The 19,018-nt window shown below is 41.0% G+C and overlaps 1 long non-coding RNA gene across 1 annotated transcript; it reads right to left on the bottom strand.

Annotated features, from left to right (window-relative positions):
- Nucleotides 1–6,720: 6,720 nt before the first annotated feature.
- Nucleotides 6,721–14,883, bottom strand: LOC128193849 (uncharacterized). Its single transcript, XR_008245162.1, has 3 exons — nt 14,819–14,883; nt 7,077–13,943; nt 6,721–6,888 (listed from the first exon to the last, which is right to left on the bottom strand). It is a non-coding gene; the product is annotated as an uncharacterized LOC128193849 (long non-coding RNA).
- Between the last annotated feature and the right edge of the window lie 4,135 nt (nt 14,884–19,018).

The following is a 19,018-nucleotide window of genomic DNA, read 5'->3' as shown; positions in this document are numbered from 1 at the left end:
CTCATAAACAATTCAAAAAAACAAAATTCGGGACCACAATGTCTAAACTACAATGTAACAATTCAACATGCAAAATGGGGACCACAAATCATTATAAAAATTGTTACAAACCAAGACAAAAACCCAATTGTCGAAGACGCACATGTTCGTAAAACCAAAATCACAGTTATGCGTTCAAACAGAAAACCAAAGACGAAATGAAATATCTTACCTTAGTCACGTCAACTATCGGCTGGATTCTATTCGTCTTCTTCAAGATTGGAGTTCTTGTTCGTCCTCCGCTTCGTCTCGCAACAACAAAATTAAATCCCCAATTCCCATTTCAAATCCCTAATTCTGATATACCTAAACTGAATAAAGGGTACTTATGCCACATCAGCACTATTTGTTTAATCAAAACAGTCCACGTAAGTCATCAACACACATCACCCCATTCTCTATGCTCCAGCTCATATCAATTTAACGGCGTCTCACACCACTTAACAGTTATGGTACAATGTGCTCATTTTTACAAAAAATATGATCCAATTGAGACAAATGGAAAAACGAGGACCGAACTGAGATTTCTATACAAACTTGAGGACCAAGGGAGGGTTTAAACCTAATATATATAACAAAAATGTTGTAAAAATATGAGAAATGACATCTCACAATTCTTTCAGATATCTCTCTAGTAGAGTCAGAAGTGTAGGAGCCCGATGATCTTATACGGGCTAACTTCCACTTCTCGTGCCGAGATAGTGGTGAAAGAGGAGGAGGAGGGTCACCATCCTTAGAAAGTGGAAGTCTACTATCTGACTTCTGCTTCATTATTTTTTCCTCAAGCTTCCTGTATCCACCACGAGACAATAGGTATGGATTTTTATTTTGAGCACTTATACCCTGTGCTTTTGACCTTGTTTCCTGTGACAAAATGAAACAATTATTATGATATAAAATTATGAATGATGAATTGAATGATTTTACCTACACTTACCTACCACGACTCGGATGAACGAAGTTATACAAATTGACGCCATGTTTCTTCGTCAATTGTAGAATACTTATAACATGGAGTTTCATTACTTTTTGCTCCAAATATATATATGGACGTCAATTTTGTCTTAAACCCCCGAAATCTTTCTGCAATTGCAGATAAACACCTATTCCTTAAGCTCGCGACATTTGGGATATCAAATGTCATATGCAATAAAGAAAGTAATAACCTTATATCAATACAAATTTATCAATATAATGAAACTAGAATTTGGAGCAATATTGATTAACTTACCAATAGGTCTTGCCATATAAGATTCCAATCAGCCTTAGATACATGGTCAAAGGATGGAGTAAGGATAGAGATACGATCACGTGCTAGTACTCCAAGGTAAGACCTAAAAACATCTGCATTTGGTCCATATGCTACTCTTGTGACCACGTCAATAATGACAGGTGTCCTCTCACCTGCATTTCTCCTAAGTATAAGTTATCTCTTCTATTCTACCATAATATCTCATTGATCCAACTACAGGATTTTGATCTTTGGATGTGGAAAATTTTAGCAACTCAGCTTCTAGACTGATGCCACTATTTTGTACTGTGATTTTATCATCCAAAGTCTTTGTATAGAATGTGCAATTATTAATTTCATAGCCTGTACAACATACAACATCAAACTTCAAACCATTTGCTAGCTACAACAAAGTCTCAGAAGACCGTGATTCTTACAAAACTTCATATTTGAACCAGGACAAGAATGTTTTGTTATGCTCCATCAACTGCCATTTCTCTAATTGTCTTGGATACTTGTCCTTTACAACGACTTTGTGTGCTTCCAAAAATAGGATCACCTCATCTGTGTTGTTTAATATGTACAGATGTGCTTGCATCAATTCTTCACGGCTTTTTGTCACCACATTCACACCTCGCGGATCATGTCCTCTAAGTTGTCTTCTTCTGGTCGATGTTCCATATCCATGGTGGAATCATATACATTTTCAGTTGGAGAGACAGTTGGAAAGTCTGTTAATTTGTCGTGCCATATCCATGTTGTATAACTTTGTAAGAAACCATCACATATAAGATGTTCCTTAATATCAGTTGCGTTCAACTTCCTCCCATTCAAACAGTTCACACAGGGACATCTAAACTTGACTTCATCATCACTTGTACTCGCATTACGTTGCGCAAACTCTATAAATTCTTCTACCTCTCTCTCGTACTTAGTGCTGATGTGTGGTAAATTAATCCACCCTCGATTCGTACGCATATTTACTGAAATTGTTTACAAAATTTCAATAATCTTGAATGATCACTTTAATCGTTTTTGTATTCAAGGTGTGACCTTATCCCATTCAAGAAGATTCACTTTTTTAATTTTATTAAACATATAAATTTTAAACAACATATCTAAAATTTTACGAAATTTTTCCAACATTTCGGATTGGTCTTTAGGTTACACGAAATGAAAGTGATTATAAATCACAATCAAATATGCATCTGAAGATCAATACAAAACACAACTGCAAATTTTCGTAAAATTTAAGACATGTATATTAAAACTTATATGTATTAATAAACTATGAAAAAATTATTACTCTTCTTAAACTGTCCAACCGGACAATTCAAGATTCAATACTTGTAAATTATTATTATCATCTCCTCTCTATTCATTTGTAAAAAGTACATTTCTTCAAAAAAATCTCAAGATAGTAAATAATTTTTGTATTTAATCTCAAACGGGAAACTAAGGCTAATGCACAACAACAATATATATTCAAGCAAACAAATAATTACATATGCAACATGCAATATATTCAAGCAAACAAATAATTAAATGGTCATATTAAAAGAAAAATTTTAAGAATATATGAACCTGGGAGCGTGAAAGCCGGTCAACAATGAAGAATGTCTGCGTTTTAGAAGCTATAAAACCTCACCACAAAAATACAATATCTACACAAAAACAAACAACACATTAGTTTGTCTCGTGATTTCTAACCATAAAGTTTATTTCATCACCAAATCAACCAATTTAATACAAACAGTTAGAAACTGTATTCCCTAATTTCTATACTCCTAATAGTATATCCTTAATTTCTAAATCAACTCATCTACGTTATCAACTCATTTACATTATCAACAAATTTAATAAAAACAATTTAAATTTTATTCCACTAACTTCTATATCCCTAATTCAAAACTATACAACAATTATCATTATTAAGCAATTTAATATAAACACAATTCATTCAACATTGCACAAAACCTAATCTAATTCAAAATAAATATACAAAAACCAACTAATTTACTATCAAATACAAACATTTTTAAAAATGGAGAGAGGGTTCAAGAACTTACCATTCACCAAAACGAAGGCGCCAAGCGGTGGTGACAATGTAGAGAGGTGGTGGAGGAAGCTTGTCGGTGGTGACAATGTAGGGAGGCCGAGACGGCGGCGGTCAATGGTGCACCGATGGCGGAGATGGAACCAAAGGCGCCAAACAGAGGGATAAACATCGCGAAGGAAACGACCAAAGTAGTTGGTGGTGCTGACCACACGGAGAGGACGAGACGAGGATAGCAAACGGCAGTCACCGTCGATGGAAGCAAACGTGATGAATAGGGATGAAGTTCGCGCAGAGAAGAAGATGAACAGAGAAGAGTGGTTCTATTTCACAATTTTTGAAATTTAAATAGGATACTGCCTCGGTTCTCCACATAACCGAGGCAATAACACCCTTACTACCTCGATCAAAGAGGCAACTGAGGCGTAAACCCTCGAGAAAATTTAAAAAAAAAATGTAAATAACTATATGCCTCAGTTACCCACTTAACCGAAGCATAAAAGTCATATTGCCTCGGTTGAAGGACAACCGATGCTGTAGAGCCCGCGACAGAACATGGGTTGTCAGTGCATAGAACGTTCTAAATTCAATTTGTCAACCTCTACTTCCTTGTTTGGTCAGAGAACCGAGGCAGTAGCCTTATATCAGACTGGCTGACAGGGTGAAAAGTTCTTTTATAGGTGGGCAACAGTCTTTTCTGCCTTGGTTATTCTCAGAACCGAGGCAGTATCCCTATATCAGAAAAGTTGGCAGGTGAAAAGTCCCATTTGTAGGTTTGCAGCAAGTTTTTGTACCTCGGTTGTTCTCAGGACCGAGGCAGTAGCACGTTTTAGGCATCGATTTTTGGACAACCGAGGCTTATACTTTGGCTACAACTACGAAAATGTCACCACGCTTTTATACGCTTCGGTTTCTCTAAAACTAAGGCGTATATAGCGCGTTCTAATCCCCTTTTTTTTAACTAGTGATATGATCATAGATGGGGCAAGAATGAAGAGTTTTAAGAGTGACAACAAGCATAAAAAAGAAATAGCATAGGTTTTCTTAGGCTTGTGTTTTGCCTATTCTAGTTTCTAGTTTCTTTCTCTTTGTTTAGTTGTAAAGAAGCTTATATACTCTTCTTTTCTTTAAAGTACAAGCAATGTGGGACTTCACATAGTTTAGACTTAAAAAAAAGAATAATTAATAAGCCTTCTTATTTTGTTGCTTGTAGCACAAGTTAATCATGCATAGTTTGTAGTTTTGATTTCTAGACCATTTAGGAAGCTTATAAACCCTTAAGAAGTGAAAGAATTAAGAGATGTGAGACTTAATCACCCTTGGGACGCTGTTGTCCATACCCTGAAGCTTTCTAAGTCCCACATCCTTTAATTATCTTCACTTACTTCATCCTTAAGGCTATATAAGCAACCTAGTGGTCTCCTTTTGTACAGACCTTTGACTGAATGAATATAAGAGTGATTTGCATTCATTTGCTTATCTTCTTTGAGATAGAAATCTGTCTCATAGTCATCTTGTGAGATCTTATCTTGTGTGGAGCAAGTGGCGATCTCCTTGACACTTATCTTGGATCATTTCAAGTGGCATGTCTTCACTTCCATAAGTTTTTCTATTCTTCTCTCTTCCAATTTTAGTCTTTTCCATTTCTTAATTGTCTTAGTCTTATGCTTATTATTCTCTAAGCATGCTATTCCATATCAACTTTGAACTAAATGTTTCACTCACAACACCACAAATATTATCATCAAAATTAACCTCTAAACCCCCAACACTCAAGCCTAAACTCATGCAAACATCCGCCACAGTAAACAATACCATTATTTGCTTGAGAAGGAAGGATTCATTGTGCCCAACCCACTAGGTAACCATTTCCTTCAACAATGGTGTGCATATGTCAATCGACCTCTTCATATAAAGAGCCCAGTTGAACGGAGTCTCGTCGATACTCATACGATCATTTTGTCTTAATACACAATTTATCTCAACTATGGCTTTCGTGTCACACCACGGTCGCAATCGAAACTAAATTTTTTTTTCAACAAAAACAATCATTATCCAACATTATTGAAAGAAACTAATAAATTTTCAATACAACATTTACTTACATTGTTTTGAGCTTGTTGTCTAATGGAATCCATGACTGTCAAAGGAAACATTGTACAAAAGATAAGTCAAAATAACCCAACAACAATCACAAACCCAAAAAATTGAAACTTTGCACCGAAAAAGTACAAGAACTCCAAAATGATCAACAAAAATTCAACCACAATACCACAATAAACACCCAAAAAAAACAACTCCTAAATGGTAAAAAAAATATAAAATAACTCAAACCCACTGAACAAGAACAAATGATTAGCAAAAGGAACGACGAAAAACTTCCAAAAACCACATCAATGGTGGTTTCCACGTTTATTAATACTTCGAAACGGTGGAACATCGGTGGTCCATTGAACGGTGCAAAGCCGCTTCTGCTTAGGCGACGCTTGTGGGTGACTTCACGTTCTCTCATGTTCTCTCGTGCAAATGAGATTCTCATTTTTGAAACCTAAAAATGAAGTCGCTAAATGAAAATCTTTTCTGACTTACAACATTTCTAATCATTTTTTCAAATCTCTTCCACATATACCAACCGCTTCTGCTTAGGCAACGCTTGTGGGTGACTTCACGTTCTCTCATGTTCTCTCGTACAAATGAGATTCTCATTTTTGAAACCTAAAAATGAAGTCGCTAAATGAAAATCTTTTCTGATTTACAACATTTCTAATCATTTTTTCAAATCTCTTCCACATATACCAACGAGAATGCGACACATTGGTGAAGTTAACATATTACTAAGAAAGTGGAATTGAAATATCATAATTAAAAAAGCCCACTGTAGTCAACATGGAGTAGATTTTATTTACAAAGATAGCAAAAACAACGGAGAAAAAAAACTTAATTATTAATTTGGTTTAGGTTTGGATTTCTTTTAATCCCAGTATCTGTTTTTGGTCAATTGCATACTCCATTGACTTTCTATTTTTTTTTAAAAAAAAATCTTACTACGATTTCTTTCGTTAAATTTACAACTGAATATAGTCTTTTTTATATTAAATTTACCTTAATTTTTGAAAAATATGATGTGTCTGAATTTATTCGAATATCAAAATATAAGTGTTTTTTACTTAAAACCTTCTAATTCAACACATAACACATTTCAAAATAAAAAATAAGCTATATTTTGAGACTGACAATATTTATTTTATTTAATAAATATTCAAATTTAATTAAATAAAAAATATTGAACTCAAATCACTAAAATTAAAAATATAAAAAGTAAAGTAAACTAAATTGTTAATCAAGAAAAAAAATGGCAAAAGTGATCCAAAATTTGTTGTTATTACTCTCCATTTCTGCATTACAGACAGCCACCCTTTTTAGTGAATCACATGACAATAAAATAAGTAATACACGTAAAACCAAATCAACAAGATTAATTGTATAGCAAAGATTAAAGCGAGTGAGTACCCTTAGTTCCAAATAACACTATTCCAACTTTATCATCTTTTCTAAACATCATCTGCAAATAAACACAAAATCAGAACCAACACAAAAGGATCCTGTTATTCAAACAGAACCAAATAAACAAGATTTTTGGCTAGATATTAAGAAACAACATTGAAAAACATTTAAACCAAACACACAAGTCTGAAATAACAACAACAAAATGAAACTTTGAATAAGAAAGAGGATGAGAATGATTAATACCTTCTTTTGTACACGCAAGGAGCAGACTTTTTCAGTCTCAAGGAAGAACAGAATGCATATGGATGGGCCCACGTCAAGCAACAAAATCAAACCTTCCTTTTCTTAGTATCATCGTTCAGACAATACAAAGCAATTACAATGTATACCGTAAGGGCGGACAGCCATAAAGCCATCATGTGATCAACCTAGTCGGACAATCGATAATGAACGATCGGCATGTACATTATGGGACGGACGACCATAAAGCCACCATGTGATCAACTTAGCAGGATTGTCAGTAATGAACGACCGGTGAAAATCCATAATCAGGTATTCTTACAAAGATTAAAGTAAATAATGATTAGAGGTATTGGGCTGGGATTGGGCCGTGATCAAGATTCTGCTAATTCCAAGCCCACGACAAAAACTATAAATACAGGTCAAAAGTAAGAAGTAGATAAGAGTATTTACTGTGAATTGAGCTACCAAACGGACAACTCATTGACTTTAGAATCGGAGAACCTTTGGCAGGTACACCTCCGGACGGCTGATAAGAGACGAAGACTCGAGTAGAAGAACGGACGGTCTCATAGCAGCAATTGTGCAGGTGTTGGAAGTAACTCGACCTTACACCCGAAACATTTTGGTGCCCACCGTGGGACCGAGTAACTTGTCAAACCCAATGGTGACCACGAGGAACATGAGCACTAAAGACCCCACAGAGATGATTAGGATGCTACAACAGAAAATGGAAGAAAACAACAACGTCATGAGGCTGAGTTGGCAGTCGTTCGGGCCAAGTGTTCGGCTCGGATTGCTTAGAAGAAGATCCCGAAAACGGGGGAGAAGGCACTAGAGGGTCGGGGCAAGGCTGCCTAGGAGGAGAGGACTGAACAAAATACTATGTCGGACGAGACGTGGAAGCCGACCGAGACCAGGGTCCGAGAGAGTGGGACAAAGATCGTCCTTGCCGAGAGTGTTGTAGTTAGTAGACAATTGGTGGTGAAAGCCGAGAGCACTTCCGGAAACTTACCGTTCATCCAAACTATTATGGATGTTCACATATCCGAACAGTTCGTCCCGCCCAATTTCAAGATTTATGATGGGACGACTGATCCGGACGATCATATCAAGACGACCAACCGACTGGCGTTCAACACCGGGAACGACACTATCTAGTGCCGAGCTTTCTCTCTATCGCTCGAAGGAGAGGGGTTAGAGTGGTTCAACTCGCTGCCCCCTAATTCTATCGAAAACTTTGAGAGCCTCAAAGTCATGTTTGGACGCCAGTTCGTTAGTAGTCGGGCTTAAGACCTAACCATTTTTGAGCTCGTGAACCTAAGGTAGGGGAATGAAGAACCCTTGAGGACTTTTATGGATCGCTATCAGAAAATCGTGCGGCGGGTAAAGGGTCTTAATTACGAGCTTGCCCTCCAATACATACTACCAGCCTTGAAGCCAGGACCCTTTAAGGATAGTGTGTGCCGACGGGCACCGAAGATCATGGAAGAGCTGAGAGAACGGGTGGCCGACGAAATAAGGGTAGAAGAGATGAAACAAAGCTATAGGAAGGAGGGTCAAGAAGCGAAGGGGGAGAAGACGGATACCAAGAAGCAAGGCGGTCCGTTCGGAAGACTGTGAGAGTTCAAACAAAGAGTTACCTAAAGGGTCTCATTTTCAACAGTACACCCCATTGAACGCTCCTCGGGCGAAGATATTGTAAGAGGTGCTGAGTGCGAAACTGATTCCGGCGCAGAAGCGACGCCCCATGCCACCAGGGGCGAATGGTAACAAACACTATTTATACCACAAGAACATGGGCCACACTACGGAGGAGTGTGTAACCCTGATGGACAAGATTGAGGAGCTGGTCCGAGCGAGTCAGTTAAAGAAGTACGTGAAGGCCGAGCGGCCAGCCAAACATGTTTAACGATCTTGACGTAGTCCACGACGGAGAAGCCCGAAAAAGCGAGAGTACAAGGGTCGTCCACGATAGGGGAAAATAATCACCCTTAGTCGGAGCGAAGGCGGATCTGAAGCCACAGCGGAAGCCGTGACCGGTCACTACGTGGTCACATCAACACGATCTCCGACGGCTTTGCCGAAGGCGGATCGTCGTCGTCGGCTAGAAAACGGCACGTACAGGCTCTCCGGTCGGTCCATGCTGTGTATAGGCCTAGAAGCACTATGCCTCCAATCACCTTCACTTATGAAGATTTTAATGCTCCCGACCGGGAGTAGGATGACCGTATGGTTGTTACTGCCGAGATAGCTAGGTATAGCGTGAGCAAGGTACTTGTCAATCAGGGCAGTTCTGTCAACATCCTCTTCTAGAGGACGTTCCAGAAGATGGACTTGTCAAACCCAATGGTGACCACGAGGAACATGAGCACTAAAGACCCCACAGAGATGATTAGGATGCTACAACAGAAAATGGAAGAAAACAACAACGTCATGAGGCTGAGTTGGCAATCGTTCGGGCCAAGTGTTCGGCTCAGATTGCTTAGAAGAAGATCCCGAAAACGGGGTAGAAGGCACTAGAGGGTCGGGGCAAGGCTGCCTAGGAGGAGAGGACTGAACAAAATACTATGTCGGACGAGACGTGGAAGCCGACCGAGACCAGGGTCCGAGAGAGTGGGACAAAGATCGTCCTTGCCGAGAGTGTTGTAGTTAGTAGACAATTGGTGGTGAAAGCCGAGAGCACTTCCGGAAACTTACCGTTCATCCAAACTATTATGGATGTTCACATATCCGAACAGTTCGTCCCGCCCAATTTCAAGATTTATGATGGGACGACTGATCCGGACGATCATATCAAGACGACCAACCGACTGGCGTTCAACACCGGGAACGACACTATCTAGTGCCGAGCTTTCTCTCTATCGCTCGAAGGAGAGGCGTTAGAGTGGTTCAACTCGCTGCCCCCTAATTCTATCGAAAACTTTGAGAGCCTCAAAGTCATGTTTGGACGTCAGTTCGTTAGTAGTCGGGCTTAAGACCTAACCATTTTTGAGCTCGTGAACCTAAGGTAGGGGAATGAAGAACCCTTGAGGACTTTTATGGATCGCTATCAGAAAATCGTGCGGCGGGTAAAGGGTCTTAATTACGAGCTTGCCCTCCAATACATACTACCAGCCTTGAAGCCGGGACCCTTTAAGGATAGTGTGTGCCGACGGGCACCAAAGATCATGGAAGAGCTGAGAGAACGGGTGGCCGACGAAATAAGGGTAGAAGAGATGAAACAAAGCTATAGGAAGGAGGGTCAAGAAGCGAAGGGGGAGAAGACGGATACCAAGAAGCAAGGCGGTCCGTTCGGAAGACTGGGAGAGTTCAAACAAAGAGTTACCTAAAGGGTCTCATTTTCAACAGTACACCCCATTGAACGCTCCTCGGGAGAAGATATTGTAGGAGGTGCTGAGTGCGAAACTGATTCCGGCGCAGAAGCGACGCCCCATGCCACCAGGGGCGAATGGTAACAAACACTATTTATACCACAAGAACATGGGCCACACTACGGAGGAGTGTGTAACCCTGATGGACAAGATTGAGGAGCTGGTCCGAGCGAGTCAGTTAAAGAAGTACGTGAAGGCCGAGCGGCCAGCCAAACATGTTTAACGATCTTGACGTAGTCCACGACGGAGAAGCCCGAAAAAGCGAGAGTACAAGGGTCGTCCACGACAGGGGAAAATAATCACCCTTAGTCGGAGCGAAGGCGGATCTGAAGCCGCAGCGGAAGCCGTGACCGGTCACTACGTGGTCACATCAACACGATCTCCGACGGCTTTGCCGAAGGCGGATCGTCGTCGTCGGCTAGAAAACGGCACGTACAGGCTCTCCGGTCGGTCCATGCTGTGTATAGGCCTAGAAGCACTATGCCTCCAATCACCTTCACTTATGAAGATTTTAATGCTCCCGACCGGGAGTAGGATGACCGTATGGTTGTTACTGCCGAGATAGCTAGGTATAGCGTGAGCAAGTTACTTGTCAATCAGGGCAGTTCTGTCAACATCCTCTTCTAGAGGACGTTCCAGAAGATGGACTTGTCAAACCCAATGGTGACCACGAGGAACATGAGCACTAAAGACCCCACAGAGATGATTAGGATGCTACAACAGAAAATGGAAGAAAACAACAACGTCATGAGGCTGAGTTGGCAGTCGTTCGGGCCAAGTGTTCGGCTTAGATTGCTTAGAAGAAGATCCCGAAAACGGGGTAGAAGGCACTAGAGGGTCGGGGCAAGGCTGCTTAGGAGGAGAGGACTGAACAAAATACTATGTCGGACGAGACGTGGAAGCCGACCGAGACCAGGGTCCGAGAGAGTGGGACAAAGATCATCCTTGCCGAGAGTGTTGTAGTTAGTAGACAATTGGTGGTGAAAGCCGAGAGCACTTCCGGAAACTTACCGTTCATCCAAACTATTATGGATGTTCACATATCCGAACAGTTCGTCCCGCCCAATTTCAAGATTTATGATGGGACGACTGATCCGGACGATCATATCAAGACGACCAACCGACTGGCGTTCAACACCGGGAACGACACTATCTAGTGCCGAGCTTTCTCTCTATCGCTCGAAGGAGAGGCATTAGAGTGGTTCAACTCGCTGCCCCCTAATTCTATCGAAAACTTTGAGAGCCTCAAAGTCATGTTTGGACGCCAGTTCGTTAGTAGTCGGGCTTACGACCTAACCATTTTTGAGCTCGTGAACCTAAGGTAGGGGAATGAAGAACCCTTGAGGACTTTTATGGATCGCTATCAGAAAATCGTGCGGCGGGTAAAGGGTCTTAATTACGAGCTTGCCCTCCAATACATACTACCAGCCTTGAAGCCGGGACCCTTTAAGGATAGTGTGTGCCGACGGGCACCAAAGATCATGGAAGAGCTGAGAGAACGGGTGGCCGACGAAATAAGGGTAGAAGAGATGAAACAAAGCTATAGGAAGGAGGGTCAAGAAGCGAAGGGGGAGAAGACGGATACCAAGAAGCAAGGCGGTCCGTTCGGAAGACTGGGAGAGTTCAAACAAAGAGTTACCTAAAGGGTCTCATTTTCAACAGTACACCCCATTGAACGCTCCTCGGGCGAAGATATTGTAAGAGGTGCTGAGCGCGAAACTGATTCCGGCGCAGAAGCGACGCCCCATGCCACCAGGGGCGAATGGTAACAAACACTATTTATACCACAAGAACATGGGCCACACTACGGAGGAGTGTGTAACCCTGATGGACAAGATTGAGGAGCTGGTTCGAGCGAGTCAGTTAAAGAAGTACGTGAAGGCCGAGCGGCCAGCCAAACATGTTTAACGATCTTGACGTAGTCCACGACGGAGAAGCCCGAAAAAGCGAGAGTACAAGGGTCGTCCACGATAGGGGAAAATAATCACCCTTAGTCGGAGCGAAGGCGGAGCTGAAGCCGCAGCGGAAGCCATGACCGGTCACTACGTGGTCACATCAACACGATCTCCGACGGCTTTGCCGAAGGCGGATCGTCGTCGTCGGCTAGAAAACGGCACGTACAGGCTCTCCGGTCGGTCCATGCTGTGTATAGGCCTAGAAGCACTATGCCTCCAATCACCTTCACTTATGAAGATTTTAATGCTCCCGACCGGGAGTAGGATGACCGTATGGTTGTTACTGCCGAGATAGCTAGGTATAGCGTGAGCAAGGTACTTGTCAATCAGGGCAGTTCTGTCAACATCCTCTTCTAGAGGACGTTCCAGAAGATGGACTTGACTGAGGATCTTATAGTCCCTTATAATGAACATATAGTGGGTTTCGCTGGAGAGCTAGTGGACACAAGTAGCTACGTAGATCTTCGCACTCGCTTGGGAACCGGCCGAGATAGTGACGAGATGTGGGTGCGGTATATGTTGGTAAAGGCCAACACATCTTACAATGTTCTTTTGGGTTGGCCCTGCCTGAACGCTTTTGGCGCAATAGTCTCAACCCCACACCTCACCATGAAGTATCCGACGGGGAGGGGGACGGTGTGCACCGTTCGGGCAGATCAGAAAATAGCGCAAGAGTGTTATGCTGCTTACCTAAAGCTTCATCCACACTCAGTAAGTAGCCATGGCTTACCTCGACCCACGTACTAACACAGAGGACTGCATGGAGCCCCTAGGGGAACTAAAATCGGTAGTAATAGGAAACGATGCCTCACAAACCACCTCGATAGCCGGAAGCCTGGAAGATGTTGAGCGAAAGCTCTGGTCCATTCTATGGCGTAATCGAGACCTCTTTGCCTGGACGTCCACCAATTTGCCAAGGATACACCCATCAGTCATGTCTCATAAGCTGGCCCTATTCAAAGAGGCAAGACCGGTCGCCCAGAAGAGGAGAAAGCTGGTTGACGAGAAGAGGAAGGTCATGGAGGAGGAGGTCGACAAATTGAAGGAGGCAGGATTCGTGAAGGAGGTGACTTATACCACTTGGCTTGCAAACGTAGTCATGGAGTAAAAGGCTAGTGGAAAATGGCGCATGTGCAACGACTACACAGATCTCAACAAGGCCTGCCCCAAAGATGCCCACCCTCTCTAGAGTATCGATGGTTTGGTTGACAAGGTGTCCGGCCTCAAAATGCTATGTTTTCTGGAGACATACTCGGGTTATAACCAAATTGCAATGTACGCACCGGACAGGGAAAAGACAGCCTTTATAACGGAAAAAGCTAATTACAGTTATGAAGTCATGCCCTTCAGATTGAAGAACGCGGGGGCGACTTACCAACACTTGATGAATAGAATCTTCGCGGAACAGATTGGCGGTGAATGGATGTGTATATGGACGACATGGTGGTCCGTTCCGGATCCTGCTCGAGCCATATTGAAGATTTGGAGGAAGTATTCTGACAGGTCCGACGCTACGGGATGAGGCTTGATTGAGGTCGTACCTGAATAAAATTAATATACAATTAAGTGCAATATAGACTAGGAAGTGACTCCTAGGTCGTCTCTCAAAGACCAAACAGTGGTTCAGGAATTAAGTCAAACACATGGTGGAGGGTGATTTATGACAGTTTTGTGAACTAAAATGCTACCAAATTCAAGCCGAATTCAAACAATAGTGCAAAATAGGTTGGCCACCAGTTTAATTGCAAATGTTTCAATCCTAGATTAACAATAATTAATTGCTCCTCTCACCCTTAATCCAATAGAATCAATCAACTAAGCAAAGACAAATCCCATTTTCATAAAATGTGAATTAAGTGAACGCAATGCATCAATAATTAGTCGATTTTGGACCATACAACTTAATTAACTAAGCGATAATTAAACCCAATTACTGCACTAAGCGTGTCCTAATTGGAATGACCAAAAAAGATTCAATTATGATGGAGGGCACTCAAGAATAACATACGCTTAAGCACAATAATCTCATGAAATAGCGCAATCTTTCTAGTGTCCAACCCAGCAGAATTACCCTTCCATTTCAACAAATTTCAACATAGAACCAAGCAATAAAATCTACAAAAAAGAAAAGCCAAAAACAAAAAACGAAGACCCTAAAATAGAAAACGAAAACTAAGACCCAATGCAGAAAACGAAATTCCAATGCATCACAACGAAAACCAAATGAAGAAAAACGCAACTTCAAAGCACAAAATCGCAAACCCAAGAAAACGAATTTGCAAATGTAGATTTGGAATGCAAAATGAAAGTGCACAACAAGAAGGTAGAGAAAAACGAAAGCAATGGACAACACAAAAGTGCAGAAATTGAAATTAAATTGCTCCAATTCAAAGTGTTGAAAAATGTAAAATGAAACCTGTGGGAGAGAGTTCCCTTTGCTGTCCAATCCTAAGAATACGGAAATGAGAGCATAAGAGAATGTTTTGGGGGCTGCTCCCCTTTTTTCCCAAAACCCTAGGTCAGATTTCACTAATGGGCCTCTCCAAAAACATCCAAAAACAGCCCAAAACTTAAATCTACCAAAAAATGCCTAAAAAAGAAATTATAACTTAAATTAAATAAAAATGCTGATGTGGCAAGTGAAGGATGACGTGGCAGCTCCCTTGATGTCCCAAATTATATTTCCAAAAGTTCCCCTGTGTAAGACCCTAGAACCTCAAGAATTTACCAAATTGTAAAAAGTTCAAGTTATAATGTAAAATGAAATGCTGTCAGGTTTGACATGGTTTACTATTTTAATTATAACGTTTTGTAGAAAGTATCAATTGAGTTGATTCTTGTTTTATTGGAAACTAGACTCAAAGAGCTTCAATTTGACTACTCATACGCATATTTTGGACTTCGGGAAGGGATCTAACCGAGCTGGGGAAAACGTGACAGTTTTGCTGTCCAGGGACTAGCGTCCAATCTTAATTTTAGGTGTATTTTTACAAGTTGCGACTTTTTGGAGTGGGTAGGTTGTGTTCTGCACTAGGAGAACATTTTGGGACCCTTTGGAGACTTTCCTACCATGTTTAAGGGCTGGAAAATGGTTTAGGATGGTCCATTGGTTGTTTATTATTGCTAAGTGCCAAGTGCATGGGTCCTTAGTTGTCTAAGGCATCTTCTTTTAATTCCAAATCAGATTTGGAGTTTTGGGGGAGAGTGGAGAGGTCCTTGGTGGTAGGTGAACGAAAATCCTAAGTGTCCTAAGTGTGGAGGCTGACTTGGTCTAGCAAGGAGGAGAGGAGTTGCTCTCTTTGAAGAAGAGTTTAAGGTGTTTTAGTCTTCATGAGGTAAGGGGAGCTAACTCAACTTAATTTCTAGAATTTTGTGGTTAAAAGTATGGTTCCAATTGCTTGATTTTGATGAAGGGGAGCTAATCCTTTCTTGTTATGATCATGAATATGAATATGAATATGTTAAAATTTAGTAATGGTAGTTATCTATTGACTTGTGTAAAATTTGGTTTTCATGATTATGATTTCTTATTTTCGAGTTACTATGGTGAAAATTTTCTATTAATTGTTTTCACCGTTGGATTTAGCTACAATTTTAATATGTGAATCCTAAGACATATTACTAAACTTTGACCGTTCAGATTTGAAAATAGAAGTCCGTACTTGGAGAAATAAATCCTGTAAGTTTGAGTAAATTAGTTAACCCTGTAGTTCTGTTACTAAGTTGTCTCGGTAAAATATAGATTCTGACCTATTTGACCGTTAGATCAACCTCAAAATTTGATATATGATCTCTAAGACATATGAATACACTTTGACCCATCGGATTTGTAATTGAAGGTCTATGCTTAGAGAAAGAAATTTCGAAAGTTTGAAATATTTGATGAACACTGTAATTCTGTTCTTAAGTTATAATGGTAAAAATTTCATATATATTCCATTTACCGTTAGATTGAGCCCAAACTTTAGTATGTAGTTCATAAGACATATTAGGTGATCTTGACCTCTCCGATTTGGAATTAGATGTCTGTGCTTAGAGGAATTCATTCCGTATTTTGAGGTTAACCGAGAACCACTTAAATTTCTGTCTCTGAGTTACCTTGGTAAAACCTTCATATCTACTTAGTAACCGTTAGATTAACCTGAAACTTTAGTATAAAGTTCCTAACAGATAGGGACATACTTTGCCCGTTCGGATTTTAGATTGGAGGTACCGATTTAGATATAATAATTTCGTAACTTCTCAGGGATCTCAATATTGCTTAATTTATGTTTTTGGATCATTTATACAAAATTGATGATTTCCGCCTCATTAACCGTTGGATTGGACTGAAAAGCTTACCATATGATCCAAACATGTTGTTGATTATTTTGATTGGTTCAGATCATCGATAAATAATATGTTGAAAAAGGTAATTTGGTTAATTTGTGCTACTTTGGTAAGTAGGCAGAATTGAAACTAAGATATGTTGATTGGTTATTATGTGCTTGTTGAGCATGATTGGTTTGGGATTAGTGGTTGAGATGGCATGTGATTGGTTATGAATGGTATGTTAGGAAAATGTAATTTGGTTAATTTATGCTACATTGGTAAGTAGACAGAAGGGAATTGAGAAAAGTTCACCGGTTCTCTTATGCTTGTTGAGTATGATTAGTTTTGGATGGGTTGTGGTTGATTATGAATAATTTGTTGAAATAATGTAAATGATGTTGGTTTGCGCTACTTTAGTAAGTAGGCGAGTAGATGTTGGGTCTGCGTTACTTTGGTAAGTAAGCAGGGTGATTTGCGCTACTTTGATAAGTATGCAGGATGAGATGATTGATGAGTGCATATTTATGCCCACATTTATGTTTGAAAATTAAAATTTTGATGGGATAATTGTGTTTAAATGGTTGATTTTAAGTGAATTTGTGATGATTGGAATTATTAGGTTTGGGAAATAAAGAGACGTAAAAAGTAAGTTTTAGCGCATAAATTATTCTTGGATATTCTAATGTTTATTTGTGCAGCTGAGAATATAAGTTTTATTGGTCCAAATGGCAATTCAAGGCCCAAAATCAAGTTTTATTTGGAAAATAATGTACAGATGGGCCATACAGACAACTTTTACCCTTGCACCTCCCAATTTCCCTATATACACCCCTCTTCTCTTAAACAGGCCCAATACTAAGCCAAACAGTAACCCTATTCTAAATACACCCCCTAAATTTCCTTACCCATACCCCTCCTAAGCCAAACTTCACCAGATCATGCCACGTGGAAGTCCACCATTAACAAATTGAACCATCCAGATGATGCCACATCATTAATCCTTTCACTTACTAGTGAACCAATCAGTACACGCCACCTCAGCCCTAAGACATGTGCATCATCTTCTCCAAAGGGAATCCCTAATCCAAACCCTAGCCGCCACTGCCGTGCCGCCGCCGCAAGCCCCAACGCCGCTCCGTCACCGGACAGCCACCATCATTCTCGAGCATCCGCCATCATGTTGCACCGCCTTCGCCGGACCATGCCGCCGTGAAGCTGCCGCCATCGCGAGACCAGACGCGAGTTCTCCGCCTTCGACAATCGCGGTTCTGCCATGGATGTCGCTTTGTCGGTCACCACTCCGCCACCATCTTCATCATGCAAAGCTCCTCTGAAATCACCACCATCAACCACCTTCTTCCACGGCCAATAACCACAGCAACCGCGCAACCACCAAGGTCGTCGCCATCAAACCAGCGAGCTCCTCCTCCATTTGCGAAAGGGCCGCCGCTTTTGAAACCTCCATCTCCAAGCCGCGCCGCAGATCGCAACCTTCAACGCACATCACCATCATCAGACCACGCTTCTCGCCGTCACCACCATCGCGCCTCTGCAAAGTCGTGTCTCAACCACCTGCACTCAGAAAATTCACATAGCAAAAAACCCAGAAAACCCAATCGCGCCATCAATAAACGGTGAGATCAAGCTTCTCCATCTTCGTTTCCTTCATTGCGACAGAGAGCGTCTCTTCTTCCTTGCCGTTGCCCAACCTCCATGGTAGCCATCACACACGCCACCGCACCTTCCCACTCTACAATCAGACCTCCACCTACAAATCCAAAAACACAACAAAATCAAAGACGCAAGAGCAGGGAGGCGGCGCAGGCAGACGGCGAAGAGGGGGAAGCCCTTTCCCCAATTCTGAACCCTAATTTTGGGTAGGGAGGAGCCTGACACGTGTCGAGCTCCCATTGGGCACGTCCTTCTCTGGTCCAAGCTGGTCAACACTGCTTAAGTCTGGTCAAATCTGGTCAACTGAGGGGTTTTCTTGCAATTTCAGAAACTCAGAAGGGGCTAAAGTGCAGATAGAGGAAATTTCAGGGCATTTGTGCAATTTTGGAAATTCAGAAAAGTTAAAAGATAAAATTCAGTTGTTGAATTAATTTAATTTGGGAATATCAACCGAAAATATCTTCCAAATAATGTTATAATTATTTAAATCTTTTAGTTATTTGGAAGATATAAGATAAAAGATTCTATCAACTGAATACTCAGAGTCCAAGCCCAATCAAGCCTTATATAAAGAGACCCAGAGACTTCACTTAAGGCATTCATTCTCTCATACTCCTCTCACTTTTCTTTCATC

This window comes from Vigna angularis, chromosome 9, assembly GCF_016808095.1.
Source record: "Vigna angularis cultivar LongXiaoDou No.4 chromosome 9, ASM1680809v1, whole genome shotgun sequence".
Classification (NCBI taxonomy): Eukaryota; Viridiplantae; Streptophyta; class Magnoliopsida; order Fabales; family Fabaceae; genus Vigna; species Vigna angularis.
Note: the sequence above shows the minus strand (reverse complement) of the source record. Positions and strands in the feature narration are given on the sequence as shown.